This window comes from Somniosus microcephalus, chromosome 6, assembly GCF_052327205.1.
Source record: "Somniosus microcephalus isolate GS21.2 chromosome 6, FLI_Smic_1.0, whole genome shotgun sequence".
NCBI classification, from domain to species: domain Eukaryota; kingdom Metazoa; phylum Chordata; class Chondrichthyes; order Squaliformes; family Somniosidae; genus Somniosus; species Somniosus microcephalus.
In genome coordinates, this window is record NC_140992.1 from 223,425,448 (window position 1) to 223,450,979 (window position 25,532).

A 25,532-nucleotide genomic window follows, 5' to 3' on the forward strand; every position below is an offset into this window, starting at 1 on the left:
TGTGTTAAAGGAGGAGAGAGGGATAGAGAAGTGGACATGTTTAGGGAGGGAATCCCAGAGCTTCGGGCCTCGGTTGCTGAAAGCACGGCCGCCAATGGTGGGGCGATTAAAATAGGGGATGCACAAGAGGCTAGAATTGCAGGAGCGCAGAGATCTCGGAGGGTTGTAGGGCTGGAGAAGGTTACAGAGATAGGTAGGGGCGTGGACATGGAGGGATTTGAAAACAAAAATGAGAATTTTTAAATTGAGGCGTTGTCAGACCGGGACCAATGTAGGTCAGCGAGCACAGGGGTGATGGGTGAACGGGACTTGGTGTGAGTTAGGATACGGGCAGCAGAGTTTTGGATGAGCTCAAGTTTATGGAGGGTGGAAGATGGTTGCCGGCAGGAGAACATTGGAATAGTCAAGTCTTGAGGTAAGAAAGGCATGGATGAGGGTTTCAGCAGCAGATGAGCTGAAGCAGTGTCTGAGTCGGGCGATGTTACAGAGGTGGAAATAGGCGGTCTTGGTGATGGCGCGGCTATGCTTGGTACATGAACAGCAGCATGTTTTTCAAAACACTTGTCTTCTACTAGACATACGGGCATGGTGCCAACTGTTAACTGCTACCAGGGTTTGTTTAGAAATTATGTTGACTGAAAGCAGATCGTACCTGGCAGCAGAACCACAGAGGAAAACACTTACACCAGTATTCAATAAAGGATTACATTATGCCTGTCGACTACTTTATTGATGGGATAGCCATTATTAAAATGTTTTAATTGAAGACTTAACCATCATAGTGTCTGGTTTATGCTTGGAAATATCCTAGTGTGTTAAAATCCATCTTATCTGCAAATTAAATTCAATTTTTGATTGACTGACTGACTTACAAATAAATCAAAAAGTACTTGTTATTATCTTCCTTTTAAAAAAAAATTGTTCAGCTTATGAAGAAAGGTATAGGTTAACAGAATTAAGAGCACTTTTAATTAAGTTAAAATTAACCAGCTTCTTTTAATCTCCAGTATTTTCTTTTCTCCTTGTTTCTCCTGAAGTTTTTAAATGCTCATTAGGGTAAAGTTTCACAGTCACAACAAGCCATGATAACTGAGCCCAATAAAGAGCAGAAATCCTGGCCAATATTTCCTTCACTAACTCAGGGCAATGAGCCCAATTTTAGTGCCTCCACCACAGTTGAGGCCAAACAAACTCTGAGAGAGACAGAATTACTAATTAAAAAGAAAAAGACTGCAAATGCTGGAAATCTGAAATAAAAGCAGAAATTGCTGTACATAAACAGATGATCAGTATCACTTGTGAAGAGTAAAGAAAGCTTAACTTTTCAGTTGCAGACCCTTTTTCAGAATTATTGGTTACTGGTTTGCAACTAAGATCGAGACCTGGGACTTGGTGCTACAGTGGATTAGTTGGGTTTGCATCCATGATGAGATTAAGACTGTATTTGGATTATAACCGGGATTGGTGTGAAACGGTTTTGCTCCACACTAACACTACAGCTGAATTTTGTGGTAATAATAATGGTGAGGCTGGGGTAAATCAAACAATGACTTCTGGCTTCTGCACATGCGCAGTTAAATGCAGAAATCCGGAAGTTGCTGTCAGAGACACCCCATTCCTCCACAGGGTGCACTGTTGCAGTCCTCTCCGAAAGACTTGGCATTGAAATGGCTGCAATGGCATGAACCTGCTGTACTTGCCCACTAGTTCCACCCTAAAAACAGCTGAAAAAGCTAGGGCTGATGTATTCAGGAGTAACTGAGTTTTTAACGGCATGATAAGTGATCATTACAGCTGAACAACCTCTCTGGCCCTGAAAAAATTATTTTACAAGCGTGGAGTTGCATTCCCTCAGAAGAAAATTAGTGTTTGGAGATTTAAAAAAAAATTAAAATAATGTATTTTTTTCCTTTTTCTGTCTGTCTCTTTAACCTCTCTCCCTTAATCCCATCTGTATTTCCCAAACTTTATTTTGCTTTCTGTACATAATTTAAATCTAATTTATATTTCCTGCTTTATGCTTCCTGGTTTGGACTCTGCATGCCAGAGTGAGGATTCTTCAATCTGATTGGTTGAAGAGCTTTGCTGTTACTTATCCTGCTCACAGATGTCACAAATGCCCAGTAGAGGGCGCTGCACTGGAACAGATGGCAAATTAGGGGAAATTTGCACTCTAAAGCTGATCAAAACTTTGTGGGTAGCTGTTAGCAAGGTGAAAGGTGAGCACCGTTCTGTCGCCGCCGACCACAAAATCCAGGACTACAGTTGTAGAGTAAATATAGCCTGAATCAAAAGTCAGGGCGTGACACTACACTGGAGCAAAGCTGATTGGAGAAAAGAGAGTCAATTGCTTTGCTTCAGAATCAGACCTTAATACTCGATCTGTGTAAGTTTAGAATCAGTGCAAAGCCAAAATTGCTTTGCACCAATGCTAAACCTGCACTGAAAATGTACCCACCATATTCTCATTCGGCTGGTTGCAAGTGTGCACATGAAATGAATTTACACAGTTTCAACTTGGTACCCAGTGAACACGGCCACAGAACAAAACTCAAAAGGATTTCAGAGAGGAGCTGAATCATGAAGTGGTCGAGAGCGAGATTAGCGATATGAGTGATGTGAATGATATTATGATGGATGAAAGATTATTTTAGGTAAGCCAGTTATGCTAAAGAAAGACTAAGTGCCTGGGCCCAGCGTGATATATCCTATGGTACTGAGGGTAGAAACTTTAGAGGCCCTAGCAATTATATTTCAGGTTTCTATTAAGTGTGAATGTGTGCCAGGAGACTGTAGAATGGCCAATGTAGTACCCATTTTTAAAAAGGGACACTGCTAATCCAGGTAATTACAAGCCAGTGATCTTCACATCTGTGCTAGGAAAAATGTTAGTGTCTAGTTAAGTATGAAATTATTACGTATCACAGATTTCATAAAGAATTAACCCTTGAAGAGCTAACAGACATGGTAGATGGGGGAGCTGCAGTGGATGTAGTGTACATGGACTTTAGGTAAACATTTTGACAAGGTACCACATGGGAGGTTATTAGAGAAGATTAAGAGGTATGGAATAAAAGGGAGAATTACAAACTCGATTAAAATTGGTTAGAAGGGAGAAAACAAAGAAGAGGAAGAAGGGCAGTGTTAGAAATATTTACAGTTATGAAACGTTGGGACAGGGTAGATAGAAGCAGACTGTTTCCAAGTTGATGGGCTAGAACAAGGGGGCCACAGATACAAGATGAAACGTAAGAGATTTAGAACAGAGAGCAAGAGAAACTTCTTCACACACAGGGCTGTGAGGCTGTGGAATTCACTTCCAGTGTTAATGGTTGAGGCAGGAATTATGTCAACATTCAAGATTAGATTGGATAGGTGGATGAACGGAAAGGGGATAAAGCAATTGGGAATAGGGCAGGCAAATATGATTAGAACTATTCGTTCAAATGGAGGCTAAATCTGTCATGGATTGGTTGGGCTGAATGGCCTGTTCCATGTTATGACTTTTATTTATGTATTTCTAGGCTCACAATTTGTTAATGAATTATCATTTTCAGTTTATGAGGCCACAAGGAAGGCTGGTGTGAAAATGGAAATGGAAGTCCCAGTCGCAGTAGCGGTTGCTCTTAGAACCATGAAATGATAGAATGTTGTAGCACAAGAGCAAGCCCATTGTGCCTGTGCCAGCTCTTTGAATGAGCTGTCCACTATAATCCCATTCACCTGCCCTTTCCCTATACCCTTTCATTTTTTTCTTTATAAATATTTATCCACTTCCCTTTTAAAAGCTTTTATGGATTCTGCTTCCACCACTGTTTCTGGTAGAGTATTTAATATCCTAGCAACCTTTTACAGAATAGCAAAAATCTCCTAACTGCTGTTTTGGTCATGATCTTAAATTAATGCCGTGTAGTTACGGACTCACCAACCAGTGCAAGTAGTTTTTTACCTTATTAAAGCCCTTCATAATTTTGAACACCTGTGTCAGATTTCCTCCTAACCTTCCCTGCTCTAGTGAACAGTTTCTCTAGTCTCTTCCCCTTAACTAAAACTTCTTATCCACAGTGTAATCTTACTAAATCTCTTCTGTATTCAAGCCATGGCTTTGACAACCTTCTTAAAGTAGGGCACTCAAAACTGGAAACAAATTGCAGCCTAATCAATTATTTGTTTAGGTTTAACATTGCCTTTGTACTCTGTGTCCCTGTATTTAAAACCTAGGAGCCTATATTACTTTTTGTAGCTTTATCAACTGGTCTTCCCACTTCAAAGATTTGTGTGTCTGAACACTATGGGGGTGAAATTGGTCAATGCCAGTAGTGCAAAACTTGCTGATAGCGAATCGACAGAGCGCCTGATTTTCTTTTCCATTGAAGTCAACGACTTGTCGAGGGTTAAAGCTCTTGGAAATTAGTTAACTATCTCCTATGGCGTGCTTATGATCGATTCGCCATACCTTCTGTGATATCAGCCATCTTTAGTGTACCCATTTTTTTTTAAGTAAAACCTCAGCTCTCTGCGCATTACAGTCACTTTAGTTCATGTTATGGTGGTCACAAGGTTTCTCATTGAAATCATTTTTGTAGTCGCACAGGCTAACACCTTACTGATGCAACTGTAAGCACAAGTTAAAAATAATCACAACCTTAACCAGCCTGAGAGCTACAATTATCTTTCAAGCAATAAGATCAACTCAGAACTATAAAGAATATCATTAGGAACTTCAGTTAGTGGGCAATGTTTCTTTGAAATAGCTTGGCAGTGCACCAGAATTTTTTTTTTTTACATACCTTACACAGAACAACGTTAAGCTACAAAGCTAATGATTTGTTCCCTTTTAAAGAACTACTTAGTCGGCTTTTGTTTGCCTGATATATTCGAAGATCTTCATTATCAATGAAAATGCATTTAATATTATCAAAGGTGATCAAGTCTGCATTTGAATTCCAAACTGATGTAAAGCAGCTATTTGCTATTTGAACTGCTGCGTTGATTTTAATGCACGAGCTGCTAGACTATAACACTTGACTGCATTTCATTTGCACTGTCTTATCCTCACAGGAGCTGTCACAGCTCACACAGACCAATCTGTACTTGTCTGGAGAATTTTCAGGTTAGTACAGTGCAATCATTTTAAGACCTAACATTGGCACTCCTCACAGCAAGAGGGATTATTTTCTTGTTATGATCTTTGGACATCAGATCAGAAGCAAAGGGAGATTAAAACAAATATGAATTTAATTAAGAGACTCTGCTTGCCTGGTGTGGGAACAGGCTGAGCCTGGCTGTAATAGAAGGCCCAGCATCAGGGTGTCCGAACAAAATCAAAGGTGTCTTGCTTACCACTTACTGCTCGGATGATCCATATCATAACTACAGCAAAAGAGAAGAAAGAAATCATTCATTCCTTTTGATCTGCCTTTCCTTAGAAGCAACTCTCTTTGTTGAATGGAAGAGGGCCAAAGTCAATTCAATGTTTTATTTCGCCAAACTTTGAGCAGGGCTGAAAGTTAGCAGGAAAACTGTGAACTAAGATTTCCCATGGTTCGTCTAGGCACACTAATATGAAGAAAGCAGGTGAATTTTGAAAAAGTTTACTGATTTCAGTTTTTGTATCACCTTGTTGGGGGTGGAGGCAAATGATTTCGCAGGTCACAAGACAGTACTTCTGCATCTCTTTCTGTTTCCATCTATCAATTTTCAAAGAAGCCCAAAGGCGTAATTTCTTTTAGACTTTCTTTTGAAATATTACCAAAAGACTAACTACTGCTCTTTTCCTTCTGTTTTTTTTTCCAGCAATCCCTTTATCTGGCTTTCATTATGGGTGTGCTCAGCCTCTTTTGTGGGGGAAAACTTCAGGGAGCCAGTCACTTTCTCAGCCCTGTGATGTTCCTCGAGATTAAAAAAGAGCTTTGAAGCCTCTACAGTTTTCTGTAAGCCCCGTGGTACAGAACCTCTGAAAGACCGAAGCCATCTGGCAACTTGACATAAAGAAGAAACAAACTGATTGAAACTGTTTCTTCAAAGCAACAATAGCTGGCTGGCAGATTTGTTGATTTGTGCTTTGTCTTTCATGTGTCGCACTCAGAAGTCACCAGAACACCTAAGCAATTGCATAGAAATGATTGGAAAAATCTGCACAGCTTTCTATTATGTCTGAAGGCTCATAGCCACAATCAGTAACAGTAATTAATTTAACCTGCTGAGATCTGATCCTTAATTACAGATAATAAGCCTGATTTGGTATTCATAATAAGACCCATATGCTGCAGTACAGTTATCCTATTTCCTCGAAAGATGACTTTAACAATCTGACAATAAAAGTAAAATAAAATGAAAAGCTCATTTATATACTGTCTCCAACTGACTGCTAAAGCTTTTAAGATGACAGTGAAACATCAGGGTGTAACTCATACACAGAGTGCTAGTTTTATTTGATCATGTGTTGTCAAGACACTGCCAATCTACTTGTATTTTTGAAATGTAGTCTTCAGCTTGGCTTTTTCCTCCATCAGCCTATATGTGATTGATATGATTCATTCATGGTACAACCTACCACGCCATAAAATACAAAACATATTCAACCTAATATGGAAACATTATAGAAATATTTGGACAAATTATATTTTTATGTACTAAAATGCAATAAAAAGACCTTAATGGGCACATTAAACTCCCTTAGTTCAAAATATAACTCCAGGTTGTCATTTCAATGTCAATATAAGCAATTCAGTTTTCAGGAAAAACGGCTTGCTTCAAAGCAGTTACTCATTGCTTTGAAAAACTTCCCTATTGCAGATGTGACCCGACCATGTTCATCGTTGAAGAGATAATTTTGAAACATCAAATCAGCAAAAAAGTAAATACTGTAAGTCTCTTTTAAAAAAAACAAAATGTGTTCATCCCCCCCACCCCCCCACCCCAAGTGAATTCTGTTTGCATAAGGTGAAGATAATATGGATAGTGCCGGGAAATGGAACACCTTTCCATTCAGGAGCACACCCAGGTCAAGTATAGCATGATTAGATGCAGAGCAAAGCTCCCTTTATTCTGTCCCAGCAGTCCCAACCTTAGAAGAGTGTTCCCTACTGCACCTGCATTATGTTTTCCATTCCCCACACCTCTCTGAATGAGACTACCAAGTAGTGCTGAGTTAGAGGCAGTTTTGTACTATGGGTACATATTCACTAGGAACTGAATTGAGACAGCCTAAACTAATTTCAATTGGAACTCTTACAGTAAACAGTCAAGGCATATTTTGAACCCATTAGTTTGAGTTGGATTCAAATCCAGCTCCCTGAGATGAAAAACATAAATGGGACAATATGTAGTGTGCGATTTGCTAGTATCTGTGTGGCTGCTGTTTCAGCACCAGTGTCAATGATGTGAGAAGGTGATCATCACTACCATGATGATTTGTTGTGTAAACAGAAAGTTTTTTCTTAGTTGGTTCCAGTGCCTTCTTAAGCTTTATTTCTTTATTCATATTTCTCTCCTTTCACCAATTTTCTCTCCTTTTTTTCACCCTTTCCTAAAAACATTGAATCCTTGCTGTTAGGAGAATGCCAACTTGGAGAGGGTGCTCACCAGATTAAAGGAGTATGGGCTACGAGCTAATCGCCACAAGTGGCGAGGTGATCACTGTCATTTTCGCCCGTGACCAGGATGTCGTCCAAATAACACTGGGTCCCTGCAATCACTTGCAGGACTTGATCCATTGCCCTTTGCCAGATAGCCGGAGCCGAGGCTACCCCAAACACCAGCCGGTTGTATTGATAGAGACCTTTATGAGTGTTAATCGTAAGGTATTGTTTCGAAGCTTCTTCTACCTCCATTTGCAAGTACGCCTGGGCTAGATCAATTTTGGTGAAGCATTTAGCTCCAGATAGCGAGGCGAAAATATCCTCAATTCGTGGAAGTGGATATTGTGCCGTGTGAAGGACTGGGTTCACTGTCACCTTAAAATCCCCACAGATGCGGACCTTCTTTGATTCCCCAGGCGTATTACTCAACGACCTCTTCATTACAGGAACGATGGGTGTAGCCCACTCGCTCCAGTCCACTTTGGACAGTACTCCTGAATGTTCCAACCCTTCCAGCTCTGCTTCGACAGCTGGTCTGATCGCATAAGGCACTGGTCTGGCCTCAAGAAACTTTGGGCTTGCATTTTCCTCTATTTTAATCGTTGCTGTTATGCCTTTTAGTGTTCCTAGTCCCTCCTGGAACACTTCTTTTGCATCAGTTAGCATTTTTGACAGTCGTCCAGGTGTGACGTCATCATCCTTTTTGGCCGCAACCTTCAGTGCCTGTATGGAATGCCAATCTAATTGTATCTTCCGGATCCATTCACGTCCTAGCAGTGGTGGTCCTCCATCTGGCAATATATATATGTCCATTTTAGGTATTTCCTGGCCTTTATATATCACTTTCACCCTTATTTTTCCTTTGGGGTAGACTTTTTGCCCCGTATACGTCTTCAAGACAATCTCTGTAGCTTTCAAGGGTATATGTGAAAATAGCCGCTTGTAGTCCCTTTGGTTTATGACTGTTAGGGCTGATCCTGTGTCCAATTCCATTTTCACTTGGACTCCGTCTATCTTGAGTGTAACCCAGATAGTCTGGTGATCCTCCATTTTGGTTACCTTATGGAGTTTCAGACAACCCAGCTCCTTGCTTCCGGAGTCTGTGTCACTTTTCTGTTCGTCTGAACCACTGTCTAACACCTGGTGTACCTTTTTGTACTTCTCCTGTGGAGATTTCTTACTGTTGGTTTTCTTCCCAGACCTGCAGACTCTTGCTATGTGTCCTGCTTTTCCACACTGTCTGCACACTTGGTCCTTGAACCAACAATCCTTCTGGTCATGTGTTGTTCTGCCGCAGCGATAGCACTTCCCTGTTCCATAGGACATTTCATTGGTGCCATATTCTTGCGGTCTCTGTTGTATCTCTGCAGCTCCCCTTGCGGCTGCTTCGTGTGATACTGCCATACTGAAAGCCTTGTCCAGCGTAAGATCCTTTTCTGATAGAAGCCATTTCTGGGTTCCTTCACTTTGTAGCCCACACACAAACTTGTCCCTTAACGTATCTGCTAGTCCTGCTCCAAACTGGCAGTGTTTCGATAGCTTGCGCAGTTCCGTTAGGTACTCAGCATTGCTTTCGTCTTTGTGTTGGTTCCTTTTATGGAACTTAAATCGTTCTGCTATCAGCAGCGGTGTGGGGTTTAAGTGGTCCTGTAGGATTTCTACTATGCTTTTGAAATTCTTGTTCACCGGCTTCTCTGGGGTTATTAGATTTCGCAGTAACCCATAAGTTTTTGCACCCATGGAATTTAACAAAACCAGTGCTTTACTAGCATCTGGCACTTCATTCGCCCTGCAGTACACCTCAATACGTTCCACATATGTCGCCCAATCTTCGACTTCATTGTTGAACGTAGAGATACTGCCACTCTTCGGCATCCCTGGGTGTGATTTAACTGTCAAAAATGGCGTCTCCCGCGCTTCCCCTTCTTCTCCGCTGGCACAAAATGGCGTCTCCCGCGCTTTCCTTCCTTCCCACGCTCGCCCTTCTTCTCCGCTGCGGCTTCTAAAAATGGCGTCTCCCATGCTCTTCCTTCTTCTCCGCGGCTCAATGGCGTCTCCCGCGCTCTCCCTTCTTCTCCCCGCGGACACTGTTCAGCCCTTGAGCCCTGGCTGTGCTCTGCGCGTTCTTTTTTTTTTTTCGATGCCGCTTGGTCCTGAACCCGGCTGTTGCTTTACCCTCTCTCTCTCCGGTTTGTTTGTTTTTTTCTCGACGCCGCTCGGTTTTCAACCCCTGGCTGCGCCCTGTGCGCTTCACCCTCTGTCTTACCCCATCAACGCTGCTCGGCTTTCTCTCCGCCGTCGGTCGGCTCCAGCCGCCGCTGTCCGGGAAGGGTCTGCGCTGGACCTGTCGTCAGTCTCTTGCTGATCGTCATGGCTGGGGAACCAAGCCCAGCTCTCCACAGCCTCCCCTGCGATGTTCGCTCTCTGCCGGACGACTGGGCCGTTGCTCGTGGTCGACGCCCGTGTTCCTGGCCTTGACTTTTTTTTTGTTACACCGCCCTCCCGGAGCGAATCCTCGAAGGGAAATGCAGAGTTGCAGGTAGATTCGAATCGATCCTCGTCGCCACTGTTAGATCCGTGATTCTGCGAGTATGCTGTTTTTCAGTAACCACACGGATGCTGTAACTTAACGATAAACAGGTATTTACTGGAGGAGGGTAGTCTCAAGACTGGGGGTACAGAGGCATGCGCAAAGCTTATATACAGGTGTGGTCACTGCCGGTACTACAGTATACAGGAGCTGTAAAAGTAGTTCTGTCTTAAAGGCACATACACTACACTTGCTGGTGTATAGTTCTACCTGCTCCAGACATCCTCTGGCACCTCATCTGAAATCTGAAATAAAAACAGAAAATGCTGGAAATACTCAGCAGATCAGGCAGCATCTGCGGAGAGAGAAAAAAAGTTAACATTTCAGGTCGATGACATTTCATCAGAACTGGAAAAAGTTGCTGAATTACTGAGGGGGCAATGTGTGTAACTTTTATATATATAAAGAGTTTCTGTGCTGGTATGATTCTGTTATGTACTTATGTAAAATATTGCTCCCTTTTTAACTAAAATATGACTCAATAGCAGCAGTGTAAATCTGCTCACATGATGCAGCTTACTCTGTGGTGCAGATCACCACCATTGAAAGTACTCGTGAGCGAATAGTATCATACTGATGTTATCACTGTGCTCTACAGGCAAGCTGTTGCTGTTGTTGGTACAGTATAAACAGAGCGTAGGAACAGGAGTAGGCCATTCAGCCCCTCGAGCCTGTTCCGCCATTCAACGAGATCATGGCTGACCTCTGTAACATCGCCCCTCTCCGCCCTTGCCTCACCTCATCCGCTGCTGAAACCCTCATCCATGCCTTTGTCACCTCTAGACTTGACTATTCCAATGCACTCCTGGCTGGCTTCCCACATTTCACTCTACGTAAACTTGAGGTCATCCAAAACTCAGCTGCTCATGTCCTAACTCGCACCAAGTCCTGTTCACCCATCACCCCCGTGCTCGCTGACCTACATTGGCTCCCAGTTAAGCTGCACCTCAATTTCAAAACTCTCATCCTTGTTTTCAAATCCTTCCGTGGCCCCGCCCCTTCCTATCTCTGTAATCTCCTTCAGCCCCACAACCCCCCGAGATACCTGCGTTCCTCTAATTCTGCCCTCTTGAGCATCTCTGATTATAATCGCTCAACCTTTGGTGGCCATGCCTTCTGTTGCCTAGGCCCTAAGCTCACCTGCCCTAATTTATCTTTATGTGGTTCAGTGTCAAATTTTTAGTCTTAAAATACTCCTGTTCAGCGCCTTGGGACGTTTTACTATGTTAAAGGTGCTATATAAATACACGTTGTTGTTGTTGTTGTATCTTAACTCCATCCACCCATCTTGGTTCCATATCCTTTTATACCCTTGTCTAGCAAGGGTTTAGATTTGCATATTCTCCTTCAACCATCACAAGACGATCTTTGAACGCACAAATCAAATGTACCATTGAATTTATCTTTTCCCTCGCCAAACCAAAATTCTCAACTAGATATATTTACCTCCACTGAGGTTCTGGTCAGTGAGCATCCAAAACCCAGAGGATGTCAGCCAAGAGCATCTCAACAGTCAGAGCAGGATCTGAGCAGCCTGCCTCCACCTCTGCTGAAGTCACAGGGGATGCACCATGTAGAAGTGCGAGGAAGAGGAAGAGTAAAGATTTGTAGTTGTACAAGGGTATGCACATGGGCATGTTACACAATGTTAGATTGGAAAGTTTGGGGGAGAAATTAGGCACCTTAGCGCCGCCAGGGGCACTAACGGTGCGTTAATCACTTACCGACTGGGCGCGGTGAGAAAATCGACTCCCACTATATTCGGCGGGAGGTTTGCAGTGGCAATATGGCGTTGAGCCCGGATCTCCTTTACCCGGAGATCGTGACATCATTGCCATGCTCGTGGTCCCGATATCGTCCCAGACACAAACTTCAGTTCCGCCCCCTGCAGCATCATCGGGCAAAAACACCGACAGCTGCAGGAGGCGTTCATCGGGAGGCCGGGCGCTTCGGGGACGATACTTAAAGGTGAGATGGCCGAGGTAAGTGAAAAAAATTCTGAAATGCTCTTTCGCTTTTTTTTTCCTTTGTCTTCGCCAGCGATTGATCAGCCCGACACTCTGCTGCAGTGCATCAGGTTGATCGGGCCGGATCGCGGATGCCGTCGGAGACCAGATAAGTTTAACCTTGCAGAGCCTGCAGCAATGGCCCTTCCCTTTAAGGGAGGGAAGGAGCCTCCCAACGTGGCAGCGCTGCACGGCCCATTGTGGAGCACTGCTCACCTACCTCCCCGCCTGCTGCCTGTTGCGCTTCCTGGAGCACAAAACCGAATTTTTTAAAAATTGAAAAGCATTAGCGCCCTAATTTTTTCAACTTTTAAAAGTTAGTGCCCCAAATGGGACGATACTGAATTTCTCCCCCTACCTGTTTTATTTTTGAGCCACATAAATATTATTTCGTTCCACCACTTTCCTGTCTTGCCCATTTTTGGTTTCTGCCTGGCAAGTGGCCTTTTCACTTGTGATGAATGGTAAGACAAGAATTGATGCAATGCGGGGGGTATGAAAGGGATACCTGGTTGTTTCCAAGACTGCTTTGTGTTAGTGTCATGGGGGGGGGTACGGGGGGAAGTGGCTTTTGCATGTGGTTGTCAGATGGATGGACTGGTGGAACCTAAGTGAAGCTTGCAATAATGAGAGTTTCCCGGGTAGCTGCTGGTGCATTGGTCGTATCATGTTCCGCCTCTTCCTCGGAATCATCTGAAGAGGCTCTGTGCTCTGCGCCTTGTTCCTCCTGCAGGCCCAAGCCTCACTGCTGTGCAATGTTGTGCAGGGTGCAGCACACCACCACCATTCTGGAGACCCTGGCTGATGCGTACTGAAGGGCACCTCCAGATATGTCCAGGCACCTCAGGCCCATCTTCAGCATGCTGATGGCATGCTCAATGACATATCTGGTTGTCGTATGGCTTTCATTGTATCGCTCCTGGGCCTCATTGGTTGGGTTCCTCACAGATGTCATCAACCATGTTTTAAGTGGGTATCCCTTGTCTCTGAGCAGCCAGTTAGGGTGGACTGGTACAGGACAATAGCTTCATGGCAGCTGCCTGGGAATCTTGCGCACACCTGCATAAAGATCTTTTTGTGGTTGCACACCAGCTGCACAATATTGGAAGCCCTTGCGGTTGACAAACACTCTTGGGTGATCTCGGGGTGCTTTAATTGCCACGTGCGTACAGTCGATGATGCCCTGCACCTGTGGGAAGCCAGCCAGAGCCACAAACCCGAGCACCCGCTCATCCTGACTGGCGTCATCGCAGGCAAAGTTGACATAATTACCAGACCTGGCAAACAAGCCATCAATCACCTGCCTTATGTAGTTGTGTGCCGCCGACTGGGAGATCCTACAAAGGCAGAGCCCTGGAAGGATCCAGTGGCAAAGAAGTTGAGGGCGGTGGTGACTTTGACAGCCATCGGTAAAGCGTGGCCACCAGGTCCACTTGGCAGCAGGTCTTGCTCCAGCAGGCTGCAAATGTTTGCCCACCTGACACGACACCCTGAGCCTCTTGAGACACTGGTGTCCCAACATGTCGAGGAAGCTTATCCTCTGCCTGTAGACCCTGTGTGCCGGCTATGGCCTCCTGCGAGCTGCACCTCTCTGCTGATCCCCTCTCTCCTGTAGAGCTGCAGGTCTGTGAGCAGCAGGCTGTTGCTGCTTCTGCTGGTGCTGGTGCTGCTGGTGCTGCTGGTGCTGCTGGTACTGGTGCTGCTCCTGCTGCTGATGCTGGTCATCCTGGTCCTCATCTGAGTTCCAAGTAACACAGCATAAGCGGCACCCATGCAGATCTTATAGATCAGAGCTCCAAAGTGTAGATGACATCTCCAAAGTTGTAACAGTAACCTCTCACCACAAGTACTGTGAAGAAAGCCTTTCACACAAGCAGGCAAGAAAGCAGCTGTGATGTGTCAGTACTTACTGGCATATTTCCCTGTCATGTCTTCAGCGGCCTCAATTGCCACTGTTTCCTCACCATGCTTTCACTGGCGAGTTCCAGGAAGCCCGGGAAACCCATGGACCCACAGTTAAATTGCAAAAGCTATGTTACTATCGCTGTAATTGAGCCATTAACATATTGAAATTGACGACCCGCCTCTCCCGAGGGGTTTGCTCGCACGCAGCCTAATACGCTGGAATTAAATGTGGAAGTCGACGGGTTGGAGCCGACTTCCCAACGCACTCGTATTTTCCAGGACTTAACCCCCCTACCCACACCCAAACCCACACACTTACCCATGTTAAAATTCTCCCCTTTGAGTTCCACTGGTGAAATATTCTTGGTTGTATTAAAAGTGCAGTTTTTTGTTCTCATCCAAATAGCATCTGCAATAGGAAGTAACCACTTGGAGGACAGTGGAGAAGGTGTCCCAGAGTTCTTTTGGTTATGCTGGCAAAATGAGTGAACCACCTCTGATTTTACGCACTGGTAGGTAGGTTCTGAAAAAAGCCAGAATTGTCATCAATGCTTCCTTAATTATACAGTCCAAAAACAAATAGCCAAGAATGAACACCTGTCCATGGTGTGATGGGAGTGGGGGAAATAAACTCCCTGACATAAACAGGGAGGAAGAAAAAACACTTGCAGACTTGCGCATTCCTTTTGCCTATTATTAATACATGCAATAGCAATAAAGTAACACAGAGGCAACTAAACCCTGCCAAAGATATATTAGCATGCAAATTACATATGTCTGCAACAATTTCCCTGAATGTGATAGGCCTTAAATATATATAATTGTACAAAAATCTCCACATGGTTTGATTATGAAATGTAGGCCAGCACCTCAAAAAAGAAAATGTACTGAATATGTCGCAGTTACACATTTTCTGACAGACCTATGAACAAAGAAACAAAGTTTCAGATTTCAGTCCATTTTATCTCAATATCAGCATCAGCACATTTATACCACTCTTGTCAGGTTTGATAGATCCAGTGCAATATGTGAGTGGAGATTTACAGACCATACGAATAATATTTAATACAAATATAGGGCAAGAAGTCCATAACAGAATGATCTTATCTGGACTCTGAATAGAGTGGGATTGATGGGTCGAATGGCCTTTTATCGTTCTTGATTCTCTTATGTTCTTACAAGAGTAACTGTGCGCAAGGATAATGCTACAGATGTGTTAAAGTGGACCTGAACCTATACCTGTAAGCCCAGTTTGTCACTTGCAGATTCAGGAACCGTTCCTTTAGATTGGAAAATTGCGCATGTCACTCCGCTATTTAAAAATGGTGAGAGAGGGTAACCAGGGAATTATAGACTAGTTAGCCTAACATCTGTTGTCGGGAAATTGCTTAGAGTCTATAATTAAGAATAGGGTGGCTGAACACCTCGAAAATTTTCAGTTGATCAGAGAGAGCCAGCATGGATTTGTGAAAGGCAGGTCATGCCTGACAAACTTGATTGAATTTTTTGAGGAGCTGACTAAAGTAGTGGGTAGGGAAATGTCTATTGATGTTATTTATATGGACTTCCGGAAGGCATTTGATAAAGTCCCACATAAGAGACTGTTAACTAAGGTAGAAGTCCACAGAATTGAGGGCAAATTATTGACCTGGTTAGGAAATTGGCTGAGCGGCAGGAGACAGGCAGTAGGGATAATGGGTAGGTACTCAAATTGGCAGGAGGTGACTAATGGTGTCCCAGAGGGATCTGTATTGGGTCCTCAACTAGTCACAGTATTTATTAATGACTTAGATGATGGCATAGAAAGTCATATATCCAAATTTGCCGATGACACAAAGATAGGTGGAATTGTAGGCAGTGAAGATGGAAGCATAAATTACAAAGGGATTAATTAATTCACATTTGGTCCGTGGTCAGGGACAGGTGGGTGTGACTATGAGCGAGGCAGGTATGGGGAACCAGGAGGTAGTGGTGGAGGAGCCTCAGCCCTTGCTCTTGTCCAACAGTTACGAGGTTCTTACTCTCTGTATGGGCGAGAGCAGGGACTGCAGTGAGGATGAGCAAACTGACCACAACACCATGGTACAGGGAGCCATTCAAGTGGCAGGAGCAAAAGGAAATGTGGTAGTGGTAGGGATAGTAAAGTTAGGGGGATAGATACTGTTCTCTGCAGCCGGGAGCGTGAGTCCCAAAGGCTGTGTTGCCTGCCCGGTGCCAGGATAAAGGACATCTCCTCTGGGCTGGAGAGGAACTTAGAGTGGGAGGGGAAAGAACAAGTTGTCGTGGTCCAAGTAGGTACCAACAACATAGGTAGGACAAAGAAAGCGGTTCTGCTGAGGGAGTATGAGCAGCTAGGAGCTAAATTAAAAAGCAGAAACACAATGGTAATAAACTCTGGATTACTACCTGAGCTACGTGCAAATTGGCATAGGGTAAATAAGATCAGAGAGATGAATGAGTGGCTCAAAGATTGGTGTATGAGAAATGGGTTTCGATTCCTGGGGCACTGGCCCCAGTACTGGGGTAAGAGGGAGCTGTTCCGTCGGGACGGGCTTCATTTGAACCAGGCTGGGACCAGTGTCCTGGCAAATCGAATAACTAGGGCTGTAGATAGGGCTTTAAACTAAATAGTGAGGGGAGGGATACGCTGAGCAGAAATTTAAAAAGTCAAAGAAAAATGAGAAGGCAAAAGCGCAGGATAGCGATAGGGGTAATGATAACCAGAGTGTGACAGGAAGGGACAGAGTGTATAAACATAAGGGTGCATCAGAAAGAGGGGTCAGAGTAGGGAAAAATGGTAAAAAGAGAAAATTAAAAGCTCTATATCTGAACGCACGCAGCATTCGTAACAAGATAGATGAGTTGACAGCACAAATAGAAATAAATGGGTATGATCTGATAGCCATAACAGAGATGTGGTTGCAAGGTGACCAAGGCTGGGAAATGAATATTCAGGGGCATTTGTCATTTCATAAGGATAGGCAGAAAGGAAAAGGAGGTGGTGTAGCTCTGTTAATAAGGGATGAAATCAGTGCAGTAATGAGAAATGATATTGGCCCAGAAGATCAAGACGTAGAATCAGTTTGGGTGGAGATAAGAAATAATAAGGGTAAGTCACTGGTGGGAGTGGTCTACAGGCCCCCAAACAGTAGCCACATTGTAGGACAGAGAATAAATCAAGAAATAATAGAGGCTTGTAAGAAAGGTATGGCTATAATCATGGGAGATTTTAATCTTCATATTGATTGGACAAAGCAAATTGGCAAGGGCAGACTTGAGGAAGAGTTCTTAGAGTGTATACAGGATGGTTTCTTGGAACAATATGTTGTGGAACCAGCCAGGGAGAAGACTATTTTAGACCTGGTAATGTGTAACGAGGCTGGATTAATTAATGATCTCAAGTGAAGGATCTTCGTGGGAAGAGTGATCATAGCATGGTAGAATTTCAAATTCAGTTTGAGGGTGAGCAAGCTAGGTCGCAAACTAGTGGCCTGAACTTAAACAAAGGTAATTACAAAGGTATGAAGGCAGACTTGGTTAAAGTGGACTGGGAAAATATATTACAGGGTAAGACTGTAGAAAAGCAGTGGCAAACATTTAAGGAGATATTTCATAACTCTCAGCAAAGATTTATTCCAGTGAGAAAGAAAGACTCTAAGAGAAGGATGAACCATCCGTGGCTAACTAAGGAAGTAAAGGATGGTATCAAATTGAAAACTAAAGCATACAATGTTACAAAGAATAGTGAAAGGCCAGAGGATTGGGAAATTTTTAAAAAACCAACAAAGGACGACTAAAAAAATGATAAAGAGAAAGAAGATAGCTTATGAAAGTAAGCTAGCAAGAAATATAAAAACAAACAGTAAGAGCTTCTACAGGTATATAAAAAGGAAGAGAGTAGCTAAAGTAAACATTGGTCCCATAGAGGATGAGTCTGGGGAATTAATAATGGGAAACAGGGAAATGGCGGAGACCTTGAACAGAGATTTTGTATCGGTCTTCAAGGTAGAAGACACTAAAAGCAACCCAATAATGGATAATCAAGGGGCTATTGGAGTGGGGGGGAACTTAAAACAATCACTATCACTAGAGAGAAAGTACTAGGCAAACTAATGGGACTAAAGGTGGACAAGTCCCCTGGACCTGATGGCCAGCATCCTAGAATCTTAAAAGAGGTGGCTGCAGAGATAGTGGATGCATTGGTTGTAATCTACCAAAATTCCCTGGATTCTGGAGAGGTCCCAGTGGACTGGAAAACCGCAAATATAATGCCCCTATTTAAGAAAGGTGGGAGACAGAAAGTAGGCAACCATCAACCAGTTAGCCTAACATCTGTCATTGGGAAAATGCTGGAGTCCATCATTAAGGAAGTGATAGCAAGACATTTAGAAAATCATAATATAGTCAAGCAGAGTCAGCATGGTTTTATGAAAGGGAAATCATGTTTGACAAATTTGCTGGAGTTCTTTGAGGATGTAATGAGCAGGGTGGATAAAGGGGAACCAGTAGATGTCGTGTATTTGGATTTCTAGAAGGCATTCGATAAGATGCCACATAAAAGGTTACTACACAAGGTAAGAGCTCACGGGGTTGGGGGTAATATATTAGCATGGATAGAGGATTGGCTAACTAACCGAAAACAGAGAGTCGGGATAAATGGGTCATTTTCAGGTAGGCAAACTGTAACTAGTGGGGTGCCGCAGGGATCAGTGCTGGGGCCTCAACTATTTACAATCTATATTAATGACTTGGATGAAGGGACTGAGTGTAATGTAGCCAAATTTGCTATGATACAAAGGTACGTGGGAAAGCAAATTGTGTGGACGATGCAAAGAATCTCCAAAGGGATATAGATAGGCTAAGTGAGTGGGCAAAAAATCTGGCAGATGGAGTTTAATGTGGGACAATGCGAGATTATCCACTTTGGTAGGAAAAATAAAAAAGCAAATTATTATTTAAATGGGGAGAGATTACAAAATACTGACGTACAGAGGGATCTGGGGGTCCTTGTACATGAATCACAAAAAATTAGCATGCAGGTACAGCAAGTAATTAGGAAGGCAAATGGAGTGTTGGCCTTTATTGCAAAGGGAATGGAGTATAAAAGTAGGGAAGTCCTGTTACAACTGTACAGGGCGTTGGTGAGATCACACCTGGAGTACTGCGTACAGTTTTCGTCTCCTTATTTAAGGAAGATATACTTGCATTGGAGGCAGTTCAGAGAAGGTTCATGAGGTTGATTCCGGAGATGAAGGGGTTAACTTATGAAGAAAGGTTGAGCAGGTTGGGCCTATACTCATTGCAGTTTAGAAGAATGAGAGGGGATCTTATTGAAAGCAAAGCAGAAAGCAAAGAGTTGGAATAAACGGGTCTTTTTCCGAGTGGCAGGCAGTTACTAGTGGGGTACCGCAGGGATCGATCCTTGGACCCCAGCTATTCACAATATATATTAATGATCTAGACAAGGGAACTAGATGTAATATCTCCAAATTTGCAGACGACACAAAGCTGGGTGGGCATGTGTGCTGTGAGGAGGATGCCGAGAAACTCCAGGATGATTTGGACAGGTTGGGTGATTGGGCAAAAGCATGGCAGATGCAATATAACGTAAATAAATGTGAGGTTATCCACTTTGGTGGCAAAAACAGGAAGGCAGATTATTATCTGAATGGCAATAGATTGGGAGAAGGGGATGTGCAACGAGACCTGGGTGTCCTTGTGCACCAGTCGCTGAAGGTAAGCATGCAGGTGCAGCAGGCGGTTAAGAAGGCAAATGGTATGTTGGCCTTCATAGCGAGAGGATTTGAGTACAGGAACAAGGATGTCTTGCTGCAGTTATACAGGGCCTTGGTGAGACCACATCTTGAATATTGTGTGCAGTTTTGGTCACCTTATCTGAGGAAGGATGTTCTTGCCATGGAAGGAGTTCAACGAAAATTCACCAGGCTGATACCTGGGATGGCAGGAATGATGTATGAGGAGAGATTGGGTCGATTGGGCTTGTACTCGCTGTAGTTTAGAAGAATGAGAGGAGATCTCATTGAAACTTATAAAATTCTGACAGGACTGGACAGACTAGATGCAGGAAGGATGTTCCCGATGGTCGGGGAGTCCAGAACCAGGGGTCACAGTCTAAGGATAAGGGGTAGGCCATTTAGGATAGAAATGAGGAGGAATTTCTTCACTCAGAGAGTAGTGAACCTGTGGAATTCTCTACCACAGAAGGCAGTAGAGGCAAATACATTAAATATATTCAAGAAGGAGTTGGATATATTTCTTAAGGCTAAAGGGATCAAGGGGTATGGGGAGAGGGCAGGGACTGGGTACTGAATTTGGATGATCAGCCATGATCGCATTGAATGGCGGAGCAGGCTCGAGGGGCCGAATGGCTTACTCCTGCTCCTATCTTCTATGTTTCTATGAAACATATAAGATTCTGAAGGGGCTTGACAGGGCAGATGCAGAGAGGATGTTTCCCCTCATGGGGGAATCTAGAACTAGGGGGCATAATTTCAGAATAAGGGGGCACCCTTTTAAATCGGAAATGAGGAGGAATTTCTTCTCAAACTGTCGTGAATCTTCGGAATTCTCTTCCCCAGAGGGCTGTGGAGGCTGGGTCATTGAATATATTTAAAGTGGAGATAGACAGATTTTTGAACGATAAGGGAGTCAAGGGTTATGGGGAGCAGGCAGCAAAGTGGAGTTGAGGCCAAGATCAGATCAGCCATGATCTTATTGAATGGTGGAGCAGGCTCGAAGGGCCAAATGACCTACTCCTGCTCTTACGTCTTATGTTCTTATGTCGACAGATTAAGTGAATGGGCAAAACTGTGGCAAATGGATTTCAATGTAGGCAAACATGAGGTCATTCACTAAAAAAGATAGAACAGGGTACTTTCTAAATGGTGAAAGGCTAAAAGTAGAGGAGGTCCAAAGAGACTTGGGGGATCCAGGCACATATATCATTAAAATGTCATGAACAGGTACAGAAAATAATCAAAAAGGCTAATGGGATGCTGGCCTTTATATCTAGAGGACTAGAATACAAGGGGCTAGAAGTTATGCTGCAGCCATACAAAACCCTGGTTAGACCACACCTGGAGAACTGTGAGCAGTTCTGGGCACCACACCGTAGGAAGGATATATTGGCCTTGGAGGGAGTGCAGCGTAGGTTTACCAGAATGATACCCGGACTTTAAGTGTTAAGTTATGAGGAGAGATTACACAAATTAGGGTTGTATTTCCTAAAATTTAGACGGTTAAGGGGTGATCTGATCGAAGCTTTCAAAATATTAAGGGGAACAGATAGGGTAGATAGAGAGAAACTATTTGGGGATTCTAGGACTAGGAGGCATGGTCCAAAAATTAGAGCCAGACCTTTCAGGAGTGAAATTAGGAAATACTTCCACACAAAGGGTGGCAGAAGTTTGGAACTCTCTTCTGCAAATGGCAATTGATGCTCGATCAATTGTTAATTTTAAATCAGGGATTGATAGCTTTCTGTTAACCAAAGGCATTAAGGGATATGGGCCAAAGGTGGGTATATGGAGTTAGGTCGCAATCAGCCATGATCGCATTGAATGGTGGAACAGGCTCGAGGGGCTGAATGGCCCACTCCTGTTCCTATGTTCCTAGATATAGTACTTGTAGCAGTATCCATATATTCATAGAATCATAGAAATTTACGGCACAGAAGGAGGCCATTCGACCCTTCATGTTTGTTCCAGCCAATATAGAGCTATCCAGCATAATCCCACTTACCAGCTCTTGATCCATAGCCCTGTAGGTTACGCCACTTCAAAGTGCATGTCCCAGTACTTTTTAAATGTGGTGAGGGTTTCTGCCTCTACCGCCCTTTGAGGCAGTGAGTTCAAGACCCCCACCACCCTCTGGGTGAAAAAAGTTCTCCTCAACTCCCCTCTAATCCTTCTATCAAATACTTTAAATCTATGTCCTCTGGTTATTGACCTCGCTGCTAAGGGAAATAGGCCTTTCCTATCCGCTCTATCTAGGCCCCTCATAATTTAATACACCTTAATTAAGTCTCCCTTCAGCCTCCTCTATTCCAAAAAAAAAGCCTAGCCTATCCAGTCTTTCCCCACAGCTAAACTTCTCCAGTCCTGGCAACATCCTCGTAAATCTCCTCTGTAACTTCTCTGGTGCAATCACAACTTTCCTGTAATATGGTGACCAGAACTGTATGCAGTTCTCTAGCTGTGGTCTAACTAATGTTTGATACAGTTCAAGCATAACCTCCCTGCTCTTATATTCTATGCCTCGGCTAATAAAGGAAAGTATTCCGTATGCCTACTTCACCACCTGTTCTGCTACCTTCAGGGATCTGTGGACATGCACTCCAAGGTCCCTCTTGTAATGATCAGTAACATGTCATTCTAGAATGGTACACTAGGTGGAGCTGTATGTTTAGTAGTGGGCTACCCACAAGGCAGTAGTCAAGATGGATGCCTGTACACTAGTCCAGATGGCTGAATAAATGACGAGCTCAAGCTAGCTGTTCATAATGAAAACGTCTATTTATTTATGAACATAACATGGTACCAGGAGTGGTAATATCTGCTGAGTATTGTGAAATGCGACATGGAGAATTTGAAGCCAACAGAGGGTTTGAAACTCACGGGGAATGTCGACTGCAATTGGCGGACTTTCAAACAACAATTCGAACTCTACATTGCTGCCATCGGGTTTGGTACGAAGCCAGACGCAAGGAAAATAGCGTTACTGCTCACGGTTGCAGGCCCGCAGGCGATAGAGGTATTTAATATGTTTGTATTTGATCAAGAGGAGGACAGAGAAAAAATGGACGATGTGCTAAAGAAGTTTGATACACATTGTTCTCCCAAAAAGAACGAGACCTATGAGAGGTACGTGTTCCATTCACGGACACAGCAGCAAAATGAGGCTTTTGATAGCTTTGTGACCGATCTGAAACTGAAAGCCCAGACATGTAATTTCTCTGAACTGAAATCATCCATGATTCGTGACCAGGTTGTGCTGGTATTCATGATAAAAAGGTCAGGGAACGTTTGTTGAGAGAAACCGAACTAACATTGGAGGATGCTGTGAAAATATGCCATGCCAGTGAGCTAGCTCGGCAGCACGCAAAGACTTTCAGTGAAATTAATAATAATGCAACTGTAGTGAATGACTGTGCTGCTGTTGGTGCTGTGTCCTACGAGGGGAAGAAACGTGGGCAGAACAGAAATGCAAAGCAATCGGAGGATGGAATATTTAATTGTAAACGCTGTGGTTACCAGCACCAGTCAAGACAATGCCCTGCGTTTGGGAAAATGTGCACAAAATGTAATGGAAAGAATCACTTTGCCAAACAATGCTCTTCAAAAGTGAAAACAAAGAAAGGGCAACAAGTCAATGTGATTGAGGACATTTTTTGTAGGAATGGTGTCATGTGACAATATCGAAAAGGATACAGAAAATGTGCAGCCCTCAGGAATGGGCAATGCTGAACATAAAGTTAATGCAGTAAAAGAGGACAAATGGATGATGCCACTGCAGGTAAATGGAGCATTAGTTACATCGAAACTAGACACTGGGGCAAAAGCAAACTTAATCAGTATGAGTGACATTAAAAATATGAAAGAAAAGCCCAAAATACAGAAAAAGTCAGGACTACTGAAGGACTATAATGGACAGAAAATAGATAGCTTAGGTGTATGCAGACTTAAAGTGACAGTCAAAGACAAAGTGCATCATCTCATGTTTTCTGTTGTGGCTGAAGGACTTGATTCACTACTGGGTGACAAAGCTTGTGAGGAATTAGAACTGGTCAAGAGAGTCTACCGTATAAACTGTGCCATAAGCAGACCAGATGACTCAGTGGATTCTGTAGTGAGTAATTTCCAGGATGTGTTCAAAAGATTTGGAGTTCTACCATTCACTTACAAGATCCAGCTAAAGGAGGATGCTCAGCCAGTGGTACATGCTCCATGGAGAGTTCCAGCACCCCTGCGTGACCGGCTCAAGAAATAACTGGACAGAATGACCACACTCGGAGTCATCAGGAAAGTCGAAGAGCCAACAGACTGGGTTAACTCCATGATATGTGTAAAGAAAAAGAACAATGATCAAAGAGTATGCATGGATCCAAAGGACTTAAATGCAAACACAAAACGTGAACACTACCAGATTCCCAAGTGAGAAGAAATCGCCAGTGAAAGATCAGGTGCCAGATACTTCACAAAGCTCGATGCCTCACAAGGATTTTGGCAACTAAAACTGGATGAAGAGAGCAACAAATACTGTACCTTCAACACACCATTTGGCAGGTATTGTTTCCTCAGAATGCCTTTCGGGATAATATCTGCATCTGAAATCTTTCATAGAGCGATGGAACACATGATTCAAGGTCTGGAAGGAGTTTGGGTCTATGTTGAGGACATCATCATCTGGGGCTCCACACTGAAAGAACACAATGAGAGACTGACTAAAGTGCTACAGAGCATATGCCAGAATGGACTGAAGCTCAACAAAGCCAAGTGTCAGTTTGGCATCCAGGAAGTCACTTTCCTAGGAGATAATCTATCTGGTAAAGGAAGAGAGCCAGATATGGAAAAAGTAAACGCCATACTCAAAATGCCCCGACCCACTGACAAAAAAGGAGTGCTACGCATCATGGGGATGATAAACTTCATTGGAAAGTTCAGTCCTAAATTGTCAGCCAAGACAGCCTGTCTGCGAGACCTGCTACATAAAACAAATGAGTTTGCATGGACAGAAAGACATGAACAAGAGTGGATGAACCTCAAAACAGTGCTGACAACCACACCTGTACTCACCTTCTTTGACCCAACAAAGAGAATCAAAGTGTCAACGGATGCATCAAAAGGTGGCCTAGGCGCGGTCTTGCTACAAGCAGAGGGTGAAGATTGGAAGCCTGTTGCCTATGCCTCCAGGTCTATGACTGATACTGAGTGTCGATACGCCCAGATTGAAAAGGAATGTCTAGGCTTGGTAGTTGGACTAGAAAAGTTCCATGGCTACATATATGGACTTCCCACCTTCACAGTTGAGACAGACCACTGCCCACTGGTTGCCATCATAAAAAAAAACCTGAATGAGATGTCTCCAAGGATTCAATGACTCATGATGAAGCTGCAAAGATATGACTTTGAACTGATCTACACACCAGGCAAACACATAGTGTTAGCAGATGCACTATCCTGAGCACCCACAATGAGTCATGTGAGCTCTACTGAGCAAGACGTGGATGTTCATGTGAGTATGGTCACTGCTGCGCTGCCCGTGTCAGACACAAAATCAAAACAAATAGCAGAAGAAACAGTAAAAGATACAGTGTTACAAACAGTAATAGAGAACATTCATCATGGTTGGCCAAAAGGTTCCTGTCCAAAGTACTTTCACATCATGTCAGAGTTAAGTGTCGCAAGTGGACTATTACTAAAACAGAAC